This window comes from Erinaceus europaeus, chromosome X, assembly GCF_950295315.1.
Source record: "Erinaceus europaeus chromosome X, mEriEur2.1, whole genome shotgun sequence".
Classification (NCBI taxonomy): Eukaryota; Metazoa; Chordata; class Mammalia; order Eulipotyphla; family Erinaceidae; genus Erinaceus; species Erinaceus europaeus.
This window is the reverse complement of record NC_080185.1, coordinates 84,787,794-84,801,995: the sequence shown is the minus strand read 5'-3', so window position 1 is coordinate 84,801,995 and position 14,202 is coordinate 84,787,794. Positions and strand designations below refer to the sequence as shown.

General features: G+C 40.3%; 1 pseudogene; it reads right to left on the bottom strand.

Annotated features, from left to right (window-relative positions):
- Window positions 1-2,555: 2,555 nt before the first annotated feature.
- Window positions 2,556-9,768, bottom strand: LOC103120431 (chromobox protein homolog 1-like; annotated as a pseudogene).
- Between the last annotated feature and the right edge of the window lie 4,434 nt (window positions 9,769-14,202).

Here is a 14,202-nt window from a genome sequence, read left to right as displayed (position 1 = left end):
ACTTTAGGTCAGGAATCCAAATAGTAATCAATGTCTATAATAATGTTACGATCAAACTATATATATATATTCTCCAGGGTTATTGCTGGGGCTCAGTGTCTGCACTCGAATCCACAGCTCCTGGAGGCCATTTTCCCTTTTGTTGTCCTTGTTGTTTATTGTTGTTATTATTGCTGACATTGTTGTTGGATGAGACAGAGAGAAACAAAGAGAGGAAGGGAAGACAGAAAGGGGGAGAGAGATAGACACCTGCAAACCTGCTTCAATGCTTGTGAAGTGACCCCCCTGCAGGTGGGAAGCTGGGGGTTTGAAGCCATGTGCGCTTAACCCGCTGCACTACCACCCGACCCCCATAATCAAACTATTTTATGTGACTGTGATCTCATTTCAAGTCTTGACCCAAAAGAGCCACCTTCTAAACTCATGTGATAATAAACAGACCTTGTATTTTTATTTTATTTTGTTTTTGTCATTGGTACTTATCCACAGAGCTACTCAGTCGTATGTCAGCTGGCTTCTCTTATTGTCTTTTGAGAAAAAGAATGAATAAGAAAGAGATTATTCAAATCAGAAGCCACAATGTTTCTATAACTTAATCTCAGGAGTGACATTCTAGTCTGCCATATTCATTAGAAGGAAATCAATATATCCAGTCTACTCCTGAAGAGTAGAAATGAAAGTGTGAAAGAAAGCCCTGAAGAAGGGATCATAGGGACCTCAGGGGCTCCCAACCACAGTTTTATTTATTTTTTCCAATCATAGTTTTAAACTTACCTATTGTTAAAACATTTGTGTTGGGGCAGAGGATAGATAGCATAATGGTTATGCAAGGAGTCTTTCATGTCTGAGGCTCCAAAGTCCCAGGTTCAATCCCCTGCACCACCATAAGCCAGAGCTGAGCAGTGCTCTGGTGAAAAAGAAAAAAAAAGTGAAGTTGCTCCAGGACAAGATGTGAACCAACACTAAAAAAAAAAAAAGTGTCTTTTTCCCCTCACCATTAAAATTTCATTTTATTCACATTGGTTAGGCATTAGGTGCCAAGGAAAAGGGAGAAAATATTCTATTTTCTCTTACATTCTAGATGCTTCTGTTGTATAGCGTTTTTAAGAGATGTGTTTTTTTTTTTTTTGCCTCCAGGTTATTTCTGGGGATGAGTGCCTGCACCACAAATCCACTGCTCCTGGAAGCTGGTTTTTTCCCCTTTTGTTGCCCTTGTTTTTTTATCATCATCATCATTATTGTTGTTGTTGTTATTGATGTTGTTGTTGTTGGATAGGACAGAGAGAAATGGAGAGAGGAGGGAAGACAGAGGGGGGAGAGAAAGACACCTACATACCTGCTTCACTACATGTGAAGTGACACCCTGCACGTGGGGAGCTGGGGGCTCCAACCAGGATCCTTAGCAGGTCTTTGCACTTCACGCCATATGTGCTTAACCTGATGCACTACCACTCGACCTCCCGTATAGCTTTCTTTTATATATATATAAATCTACAGTTTTATTAAGACAAAAACTGACAGTATGGTATGAAGTTTACATTTAAACAGTTTTCACAGAAATCTAACACGTGCCTAAGATTTTACAATGGAATTCTAGATGCAGATCTAGATGATGCCAACAGCTGGTGGATCTCATGATTCAGAGACAGCATTTTGGGTAGTCTTAGGATTAAAATTTTTTTTCCTGTTATTTTAAAGTGAACCACTGCCCCAGTATTAAAGTTTAATCTTCTCCTGAGACCAGGGCTTTTGAAATCATTCACCTCTTAAAGTGATTCAATGGAACGTGTGCTGTCAGCCAATGGTTTCAGAGTTCAAAATAAAAACAAATGGCAGCTTTGGTGAGTTAATAACTGGCTTAGTCCTTTGTTGGGAACAGCATTTTAAGCTCAGACAGGGAATACCTTGGCTTACTAGTTTCAGGCATTTATAGTTTTTAAACAGTCTCTCATAGTCTTCAGTTATGTTGTCAATGACTTTTTTTTTAAGATCAGATATTCTGGACATAAAACCAAATCATTGTTTCACCATTTCCCTAATCAGGTCCCAAATTTTAACAAAAATGATCCTGCTCATCTGCCTTCTCCCCACCCCCAGCCCTCCCACCCCCAGATAATACACCTGTAATAGCCAAAAACTACATACATGCTACGCTGTGAAAATGCAGAGTTAACACTATCGGGAAGAAGGCTGTGGGTTGTGGAGATGCTCTTTGAAGATATACAGTATCTTTTTCCTCTCCCATATACCCATTCTGCAAGTTTTGTCCTTTATAGAAGGCCATTTGCTTTTCTTAGCCAAGTGCAGTATGGGCTGCTTTGAAACACTTGTCCTTCCCCTCCACTGGGATTGGTGTGGATAGGTGTGCAAACTACACAGCATGGAATGGCTTTAAAGCACTTAGGCTGCTCTAGGGCCCCCAAATTATACTGGCTCTTCAAAGGACATATTCTCAAGCCACCTGTCTGGTGTCAAGACAAGTAGAACTTTTTCCCTCTCCACTTGAAACCCACAGTCAGATGTGACAGGGGTTGATACTTGGAAGTTAATTATTGTCATCTTTTTTTGACATCATCCTGTGAGGGGTAGGAATGCCATGTCAACCTTTCTTCATAGAAGGATATGACAACCTGTGGGCACTTGACATTGGCTTCCTTGGTGGGGACCAGGTCAGTCTCATCAGAGTTCTTCCATTTCATTAGGAACATGAGTTCTCCACTAGAGTCTGTAGTTCCAATAATTCGTTCTGGCTCCAAACCCTGAGCAAAGCTTTTCTGACTCTTCTTCTTTGGTTTGTTCTCCTCTCCTTTATCTTCAGAATCAGAGTCAGCTTTGCCCTTGCCACCCTCTGATTTATCTGTCTCTTGTGCTGTTTTCTGTGACTGCAGCAACTCAGCAATGAGGTTGGGGCAATCCAGGTTCTCTTCTGGCTCCCACGTGTTGTCCTCATCTGAGAATCCTTTCCACTTTAGCAGATATTCCACTTTTCCTTTTACCACTTGACAGTCTGGTGAAAAAGAACTTTTTTCACCACATATTCTTCTTCCCCTCTTCTAGCACCTCTTCCACTTTCTTCTTGTTCTGTTTTTTTTCCCCATAGTGCCCGCCAGCTTTCTGGTATAAAGGGTGACGCTGCTCAAAGCAGCGCCCAAGAGCCCAGAGAGGATCGGTGCCACGATACTGGCGCGTAATGTCGGGCCAGCAGGGGAGTGGCGCCCCAGAAAGCAACAAGCTGATCCTCTGCAATGGAGCCCCTCGTTGAATCGGCGTATCACAGGCCAGCCCAACAGCCCTCCCCTCTGTCCCGTATAGCTTTCTTTGCAGATCCTTTCTAAAATAATTGAAAAAATTCTCAATTCATAACTGCCATAATCACAAAGAATACTGTGACCATCCAATATCTACACAGTTATCCACATGATTGTCATGGTAAGGCTGGTATTTATTTATTTTTTCCTTTTATCTTTCTTTTTTCACCTTTTTGTTGTTGTTGTTGTTTGATAATGGTTAACAAGATTTTAAGATTACAGCAGTGTAGTTTCACACTGCACCCACCACCAAAGCTCTGTGATCCCCCAGCACACACAATAGCAACCGTAGATCTCACAAAATTTTAGAGAATGTTTGATCACTTTTTTGTCAATTCCTTGTCAATTCCCTATATTCAATATATGGACAAAACTGTGCAGTAATTGCTTTTACTTCCTTACTTCACTAAACATGAATTAGTTCCATTGATTTAGCTTGAAGAGCACAATACTGTATTATTAGTATTAATATTAATATTAGTATTAATATCGCAGAATAGTATTCTATTGAATATATGTCTCAGGTTTCTCTAAGTATTCTCCAAACTGTTTTTCATAGGGGCTGTAACAGTTTGCATTCCTATAGATGTAACAGTGTGACAAAATTTTGTTATCTCCACATCCTCACCATCAATTGTCATGTCCTATTTTATTAATGTAGTCCATTCTCACTGGTGTGAGGCAGTATTTAATTGGGATCTTGATTTTATATTTCTCTAATGATAAACGATGCGGAATACTTTTTCATATACCTATGGGCCTTCCTTAGTTCAAGTATTTTGCCCATCTTATCCTTGGGTTGTTCGCTGCTTTGTTGTTGAGGTATTTGATTTCTTTGTAATGTTTCATATCAGTTCCTTATCAGATACATGGTGTGCAAATATCTTCTCCCAGTTGCATGCTTGCCTTTTTTATGTTTGGAGCTATCTAGCAGTACCACTTTTAGGCATATATTCAACAGACATGAAAACACAAATTGAGCTACTCTCTTCCCTGATCCAGCTTTCTGATTCTTTTTCCAGCCATGACATCATCTCCCCAGACAATAACTTGGATCCACCTACATATCAGCTTTCAGGCTCAGGGAAAAAAAAAACTACTATAGTCACGGGCCCTTTGGAATATAACTAAAATAGGCGTACTAGCTATCTGCAAAATGGAGGACCTCCCCCCAACTCTTCATCTGAGCTACTCCTTTAGGAATAGCCTTTAGGTTCAAGATTAGTCAACAATTAGTTTGGCTTTATATGTTAACTTTCCTTTCAGCCACCAGGTTCCAGATGCTACCATGATGCCAACCAGACTTCCCTGGTCAGACAATACCACCAATGTGTCCTGGAGCTCTGCTTCCCCAGAGCCCCACCTCACTAGGGAAAGAGAGAGGCAGGCTGGGAGTATGGATAGAACTGTCGATGCCCATGTTCAGCAGGGAAGCAATTACAGAAGTCAGATCTTCCACCTTCTGCACCCCATAATGACCCTGGTCCATACTACCAGAGGGATAAAGAATAGGGAAGCTATCAGGGGAGGGAATGGGTTACGGAGTTCTAGTGGTGGGAATTGTGTGGAGTTGTATCCCTCTTATCCTACGGTTTTGTCAATGTTTTCTTTTTATAAATAAAACATAAAATAAAGAATAGAAAACAATATTGAAAAGGATATATGCACCCCTATGTTTATAGCTACATTATTTGCAATAGCTTGAGTATGGAAACCACCTAAACACCCAACGACAGATAACTGGATAAAGTAATCGGTTGTATATAGTGAAACACTACTCTGCAACAAAACAGGATGAAATTGTATAATTTGGAACAAAATTAATGGAACTGGAGGATCATTATGGGGTGCAGAAGGTGGAAGGTCTGGCTTCTTTAATTGCTTCTCTGCTGGACATGGGCTTTGGCAGGTCAATCCATACTCCCAAACTGTCTTTATCTTTCCCTAATGGGACAGGGCTCTGGAGAATTAGGGTTCCAGGACATTTTGGTGAGATCATTTACCCAGATAAGTCAGGTTGGAATCATGGGAGCATCTGCAATTTGGTGGCAGAGTAACAAAACTGTAGGGTTGATATCCCATGCCTGGAATCTCTGGACACAATATGAAGTAAAACATGTCAAGGTTGAGATCATCAGATGCAGTATTCAATTGATATTCTTTGAGAGAAGTCTGCAAGAAATCAAGCCCCACCCCAGAGGTTCCAGGACTGGGAGAAATATGGGCTTTATAGAGAATGGGGAAAGTTCCTACTGTTTTGGGGTTTAATAAGGCAATAGATAGTTATTATTATAACCAAGATATTTTGAAAATTGGTTGACTTTGAAAATCCCATCGTTAGAATTTGCTGTATCATACAAGACCTCACCATGATTTATGTGATTTAATGCTATTTACATGTAGCTGTATCTTTTTAAAAAAATCTATTTCAAAGGTGGAAATATTGACAAGACTACAGGATAAGAGGGATAAATTCCACACAACTCCTACCGCCAGAACTCCGTTTCCCATCCCCTCCCTTGAAAGCTTCCCTATTCTTTATCTCTTTGGGAGCATGAACCCAGGATTACTATGGAGTGCAGATGGTGGAAGGTTTGGCTTCTGTAATTGCTTCCCCACTGAACATAGGTATTGGCAGTTCGATCCATACTCCCAGCCTGTCTTTCTCTTTCCCTAGTGGGGGAGGGCTGAGGGAGGCAGGGCTCCAGGACACATTGGCGAGGTTCTCTGCCCAAGGAAGTCTGGTTGGCATCATGGTAGCATCTGGAATCTGGTGGCTGAAAAAGCATTAAGATGTAAAGAAGAACAAACTGTTCAATAATCAAGAACCTAAAGGCAAGAATATCACAGATGAGATTTGGGTTCTCCATTTTGGAAATAGCTAGTAGGTCTATTTTAGGTATATTCCGAGGGGGCCATGACTTTATTAGTTTTTGCCTGAGCCTGATAGCTAACATGCAGGTGGACCCAAGGTATTGTCTGTGGAGATGGTATCATAGGTGGAAAAAGGACTAGAAAGCTGGATCAGGAAACAGAGCAGCTCCCAAATATGGGAAATGTATTTAAATAGTGTTGATTGTAAACCCTATCAATTTGTTCTGGGACCCATATTCAGCAAAGGAGCCTGTGTAACCTCTGCATCCCAGTAGGTCTGAGCTCACATTCTGTGGTCATGGCTAGGAACTTTGTAAGCTGCAATAATTTTAGGACTCATATGTTGTCCAACCTCCCTTCAGAGAATGGGGTAGTCCCTACCGTTGCTGATCCACATTGAGGGCAAGATCCTATAGGGGTCCACAAAGGGGTTTATTATGTTGTTCCTGATGGAGATGACCAGTGAGAGTAGCAAGAGGGATCTGTTAGAGGTCTAGGCCCATCATGTCTGTGTGGGAATCCCAGGACTCCCTGACTAGGGCCCAGGGTGATGGGGTCTCCTGGTAATGACCAAAAGGGTCATCATTAAAGTGTGCCAGTCTCTTGCCCTTATCTAGCTTTTGTAGTCCTTACTTTATCTGACAAGGTTGGACATACAGTGATTGAGGGAATTGAAATAGGATGTAGTTGAGGAAAGTCTTTTTTATGGTGTCTTTTTTAGGGCTTTCTACTTGCTTGCTGTACTTACTGAGTGACTGCCAACTATTTTACACTTTTGCTTTAATGTATATATTTTCCCCTAACTTATGTATACATAGAATTAAGAAGTCCTATGAGATAGGAAAACCTCACCAGCTGGAAGGTTGATATTCCATGCCTGATGTCTCTGGACACAGTCTGAAGTGAAACATGTTGAGGTGGTACTGGTTGCACTGATTAGGATGAAATCATCAGATGCAGTATCAATAGGTATGAATTGAGAGAAGCATACAGGAAAGGACCCCACAGGTTCCAGCACTGGGAGAAATATGACTTTTTTGTTTGGTTTTATAGGCTAAAAGTTTATTTTTTAATTTTTATATATATAAAGGAAACACTGAAAAAAAAAACATAGGATAAGAGGGGTACACTCCACACAATTCCCACCACCAAAACTCCGTATCCCATTCCCTCCCCTGATAGCTTTCCTATTCTTTATCCTTCTGGGTGTATGGACCCATTTTATAGAGAATGGGGAAGGTTTCTTCTGTCTTAGGGTTTAAGAAGGCAATCGGTAGTTATTGTTATAACCAAATTATTTGGCATTTGGGTTAACTTTGAAAATCCATACAAGACCTCACCATAGTTTATATCCTTTAGTGCTATTTACATATAGCTATATCTTGTAAAGTGACACCACCAGTTGGTTCTGTTCTCCCTGGTCTAAGATTATAGGTGATTTAACATTTCAAAGAAAAGTCATATTAGAGGTGTATTAACAATTTGAGCCAACTATCAAAATTTAATCAGATTACTAACTTGAAGTCTTAAGTGCTTAGACTGAAGGAATATATACTCAGAACTATGGTCTATGCATCAAAAAGTCTGAGACATTCAATCTATTTTCCCTCTCTCATACTGATTAAAAAGTGATTTGTGAAACTATAAGTTAATAGGAGTGTATATTAACACCATTCCCACCACCAAAGGTCTGTGTCCCTCTTGCCTCCCTTCTCCCCCCCACTAGTGAAGCTGAACATCTACCCTTTACCCTCCACCTAGAGAATTTCACTTTGATTCCATACTCCAAACTCAGTCAGATTCTGCTTTGAGTTTCCCTTTCTGTTCTTCTTTCTCAACTTCTGTTAATGAGTATAGGATCATCCCATACTCATCTTTGACTTTCTGACTTATCTCACTTACATAATTCCTTCTAGCTCCATCCAAGATGGGTCAAAGAAGGTGCGTTCATTATTCTTAATAGCTGAGTGGTATTCCATTGTGTATCTATACCACAACTTTCTCAGCCATTCATCTCTTGTTGGGCACCTGGTTTGCTTCCAGGTTTGACTATTATAAATTGTGCTGCTATGAACATGGGTGTACACATATCTTTTTGGTTGGGTGTTATGGAGTCCTTAGGATATATCCCTATGAGAGGAATTACTGGTTCATATGGAAGTTCATATGGAAGTCCATTTCTAGCCTTGTGAGGGTTTTCCACTGCTCCCCACAGAGGTTATACCAATTTACATTCCCACCAGCAGTGTAGGAAGGTTCCTTTATCCCCACAACCTCTCCAATAATTGTTGCTACTGTCGTTTTTGATGTAGGATATTCTCACAGGTGGTATCTCATTGTTTTTATTTGCATTTCTCCAACAATCAGTGACCTAAAGCAATTTTTATTGTGTTTGTTAGCCTTTTGGAACCCTTCTTTGGTGAATATTCTGTTCATATCCTTTCTCCATTTTTGGATGGGGTCATGTGCTTTCTTGTTGCTGAGTTTGGTGAGCTCTTCATGTATTTTGGTTATATATGTATATATATATATCTGATATTATATATATGCATATATATTTGCATATATATATGCATATCAGATTTCAGGCTCAGGGAAAAAACTAGTATAGTCACGGGCCCTTTGGAATATAACTAAAATAGGCCTACTCGCTATCTACAAAACAGAGACCCCCCCAACTCTTCATCTGAACTATTCCAGCCTTTAGGTTCATGATTAGTCAACAACTTGTTTGGCTTTATATGTTAACTCTCTTTTTAGCCACCAGGTTCCAAATGCTACCATGATTCCAACCAGACTTCCCCGGACAGACAACCCCACCAATGTGTCCTGGAGCTCCGCTACCCCAGAACCTCACCCTACAAGAGAAAGAGAGAGGCAGGCTGGGAGTATGGATAGAACTGTCAATGCCCATGTTCAGTGGGGAAGCAATTACAGAAGCCAGACCTTCCACCTTCCTCCATAATGACCCTGGGTCCATACTGCCAGAGGGATAAAGAATGGGACAGCTATCAGGGGAGGGGATGGGATATAGAATTTGAGTTATGATGGTGGGAATTGTGTGGAGTTGTGCCCCTCTTATTCTATGGTTTTGTCAATGTTTTCTTTTTATAAAGAAAAAAGAAAAAACGAAAAAAACACTAAATAATCAGTCACCCCATGACCCAGCAAGTGTTCTACTGGGTTTTTAATCCCAAAACAATGAAAACTTAATTTACACACAAAACAAATGTACATGAATGTTTATATTATTTTATTTGTAGTAGCCAGAAACTAGAATGAATCCAGAAGTCTTTCAATAAGTCAGTGGTAACAGCAACAATGGGGCATCCATAGTTTAATACTGCTTAACACTATTAAATTAAACAGTAACAAATTAGTGATATTGGTGACAATTTAAATGATTCTCCAGGGAACTATGCTGAGTAAAATAAGTCAGTCCCAAAGGTAAAATAATGTATGTTTTGAATAATGTATAATTTAATCAATATCACATATGTTTATTTTATTTTTATAATTATTGTAAAGTTACACTGATTGACAATGTTATAAAATCAGGGAGGGGTGTAGTTTCATACCTGTACATGTTTTTGAGGCCCAGCACATCAACTGCAAAGTTCTAGTGCAAATCTCTGATGCTAAATGTATATGTATGTATATGCCTGGATCAGCTGGATGGAGATAAATTTTAATCACAGAATTTTTTTCAAGAATGGGGGCTACTTTGCCTTAATCCAACTGTATAGCCCTTTTCCCCTACTCTGACACCATTCTCTCTGACAATTTTCTTTTTTTAAATTTCTTTATTGGGGAATTAATGTTTTACATTCAATAGTAAATACACTAGTTTGTACATGCATAACATTTCCCAGTTTTCCATATAACAATAGAACACCCACTAGGTCTGCTGTGATGTGATCCTTTTTGGACCTGTATTCTACCCCCCACCCACCCTAGAGTCTTTTACTTTGGTGAAGTACACCAATTCCAGTTCAGGTTCTACTTGTGTTTTCTCTTCTGATCTTGTTTTTCAACTTCTGCCTGAGAGTAAGATCATACCATATTCATCCTTCTGTTTCTGACTTATTTCACTTATCATGAATTTTTCAAGGTCCATCCAAGATTGGCTGAAAACGGTGAAGTCACCATTTTTTAGAGCTGAGTAGTATTCTGCTGTGTATATATACTACAACTTGCTCAGCCACTCATCTGTTGTTGGACACCTGAGTTGCTTCCAGGTTTTGGCTACTACAAATTGTGCTGCTAAGAACATATGTGTACACAGATCTTTTTGGATGGGTGTGTTGGGTTCCTTAGGATATATCTCCAGGAGAGGAATTGTGGGATCATAGGGTAGATCCATTTCTAGAATTCTGAGAGTTCTCCAGACTGTCCCGCACAGAGGTTGGACCAATTGACATTCCCACCAGCAGTTCAGGAGGGATCCTTTGACCCCACAACCTCTCCAGCATTTTCTGCTGTTACCTTTTCTGATGTATGATGTTCTTACAGGAGTGAAGTGGTATTTCATTGTTGTCTTTATTTGCATTTCTCTGACAATCAAAGACTTGTTCATGTGTTTTTAGGCCTTTTGGATCTCTTCTGTGGTGAATATTCTGTCCATGTCGTCTCCCCATTTTTGGATGGGGTCAGTTTCTTTCTTGTTGTTGAGTTTGGCAAGCTCTTTATATATTTTGGTTATTAAACTCTTGTCTGATGTATGCTATGTAAAGATATTCTCCCATTCTGTGAGGGATCTCTTGGTTTGGTTAGTGATTTCTTTTGCTCTGCAGAAGCTTTTTAATTCGATGTAATCCCATAGGTTTAGGTTTGCCTTAGTCTTCTTTGTAATTGTATTCATTTCATTGAAGATGTCTTTAAAATTTATGCAGAAAGAGTTCTGCCAATATTTTCCTCTAAGTATCTGATAGTTTCTGGTCTAACATCCAAGTCCTTGATTCACTTGGAATTTACTTTTGTATTTGGTGAAATATTGTGGTTCAGTTTCATTCATCTGCGTGTTTCAACCCATTTTTTCCAACACCATTTGTTGAAGGGACTCATCTTTCCCCCATTTGATAGTCTGGGCATCTTTGTCAAAGATTAGAAGTCCATAGGTGTGGGGGCTTACTTCTGGGTTCTCAGTTCTATTCCACTGGTCAGTGTGTCTGACAGTATTCTTATTCAACCTCAGGCGAGCTACCAAATTCAAGCAAAACTACTACAGTTGTGTGCCCCCAGGAACACTTCTAAAATGGTTCTCCTAGCTTTCTTCTACCCAAAAATCTCTAATATCATCTGCTATAATCCAACTTTTTGGTTCCTGTTCAGTAACCATTTTGTCTCAACTTAGGCCATGACACCTTCCAAACACCAAGTTACAGATGCTACCATGATTCCATCCTGACTTTTCTGGGCAGATGACCTCACCAATGTGTCCTGGACCCTCACATATCCAGAGCTCTGGTCCACTAGGGAGATATAGAAACAGGCTGGGGTATAGATCAATCTGTTAACACCAATCAATGTTCAGAAAAGAATCAATTACAGAAGCCAAAACTCCTACCTTCTGCTCCCCCAAACAACCTTGATCCATATTCCCAGTAGGGGAGAAGTGACAAGATGAAGGTAAGAGGGTTCTGAACTCCAGCTCCATTCGCACCTAGAGACAGATGAGGAAAAGGAGAGGGATACAGGGAGGTAGTTATGTTGTCATGCGTGGCCTGGAGGGGAAGAGAGGAATGGGTCAGAAAAAGGGAGTCAATTAGGTATAAATGTGGAGAGATAGTTGGAGAGACGGTGGTTGGACGATGTCAACAACCTTAAGGGAACTGTGGTGGATTGCAGTAGGGAGACTGAAGATTCAGAACTCTGGTTGTGGAAATGCTATAGATTTAAACCCCTGTTGGCATGTAATTATGCAGTATAAAAATAAATCATAAAAATAACATAAATTAAAAAGTTCTAGCGCACCTACACAAATGACCACTATGCCCAACCTTCCCACCTACTCTCCCTAATCCCTCTAATAACCATCACACTTCTCACAGATACTAAGAGTTTGGATATTATTATTTTTACAAGTTTGTTAGGAAAAGACAACAAGGTACCAAATATCCCCTTAATATGTGTAACTAACCCCACTTTTCTCACTGGATTGCTTTTGTGTGTGTGTGTGTGTGTGTGTGTGTGTGTTGGGGGTGTTGTATGATTTCTTTATGTATTTTTGTTGCTTGTGGTGGCGGTGGGATGCGAAGGAGAGAAAATCCAAGCACAGAGGGAACACAAATCTTTGTTGTTGGGTCAGACAGGTGGTTCAGGCCACGTGGAGCCAGCCAGAAAAATGGCTGTGTCCTGCTACCTTACCACCAGGCAAGAGAACGAGTGAGGGGCGGGGAAGTAGGCGGATTTTTTAGGTCAACACCCCGGAGTGACGTGTGGGGAAAGGATTGGTTGGGGGAAAGCCCTGAAAGTACCATAATGCTCTGTGTATGGTTACAGGGCCTTGGGAAGATATCTGCACAACATATTTTGGTAATAGTAACTTGTCAGATAAGATGTGCAAGTATCTTCTCCCAGTTTGTTGTCTTTTGTTTTTGTTTGTTTCTTTTGTAGTATAAAAACTTTTAATTTCATGGGACCTGGTCTATATCTAGGTTTTAGGACTTTGTTAGGAGGTGAACCACCTGGAATGGAATTAGAAAATCCTATGAAAGGAAAGGTCCATGGAATGGAATTAGAGAATCCTATGAAAGGAAAGGTCTCACTCGAGTAATGAGGCTGAAGGGTTGACATTCTTCGACTGACATCTCTGGACATAGTCTGAAGTGAACCATGCTTAGGTAGCACTCGTTGCGTTGGGTAGGATGGGATGGGCGAATGCAATATAATTTTGTATGGATTGAGAGAATCATGCAGAAAAGTGAGCCCACCCCAGAGGTTCCAGAACTGGGGAAAATATAGGCTCTATAGAAGAAGTGGGAGGTTCCTGCTGTCTTAGGGTTTAAGAAGACAATAGATAGTTACTGCTATAATCATATTATTTATCCATTGGGTCAACTTCGAAAAATCCCTTTGTTAGGATTTGCTGTATCATACACAACTTCACCATAATTTATGTCCTTTGAAATTAATTGTATATAGCCGTGCCACTGGTTGCTTCTGATATAGCATATGTTCACATGTAGCCATAAATTAGGGCAAAATATATACATGAATGCAAAAGTACACAATAGTCTGCAGTGAGTCATTGTAAAGTTGATAATGAAATAGTGTCTACTTAGACTTAGATAACCTCCTCACCTACTTTATTACACTTCCCTCACTCACTCCAAAGATAACCTTATCAAAGCAAGGACTGCAAAACTGAATAAGGGCAAAAGACTGGCATACTGTAACGATGACTCTTAGTCACTATCAGGCCACCTTATAAGCTGGATCCCTATTCGGGGAGTCCTGAGATTCCCAAACAGACATGATAGGCCTAGACCTCTAATAAATCCCTCTTTGCATTCTTACCGGTCATCTCTATCAGGAACAACAAAATAGACCCCTTTATGAGCCCCCATAGGACCTTGCCCTCAACTTGAATCAACAAGGGTAGAGAATGTTCCATTCTCTGAATGGAGGCTTGACAACATACTCTATGCTCCACTTGAGGAAGATGGGTCCTGATTGGGGCAGCTTGGAACGTTCCTACTCATGACCACAGAATGTGAGCTCAGATCTACGGGGATGCAGAGGTCACATAGGCTCCTAAGCTGAATATGGACCCCAGATCAGATCAAATCAATGAGGTTTACAGTCAACAATATTTATACACTTTTCCCATATTTGGGAGCTACTCTTTTCCCCAATCCAGCTTTCTGGTCTTTTTTCCAGCCATGACATCATCTCCCTCCGACAATAATTTGGATCCACCTGCATATCAGATTCCAGGCTCAGGGAAAGAAAAAAAACCTAGTGTAGTCACAGGCCCTTTGGAATATAACTAAAATATGCTTACTAGCTATCTACAAAA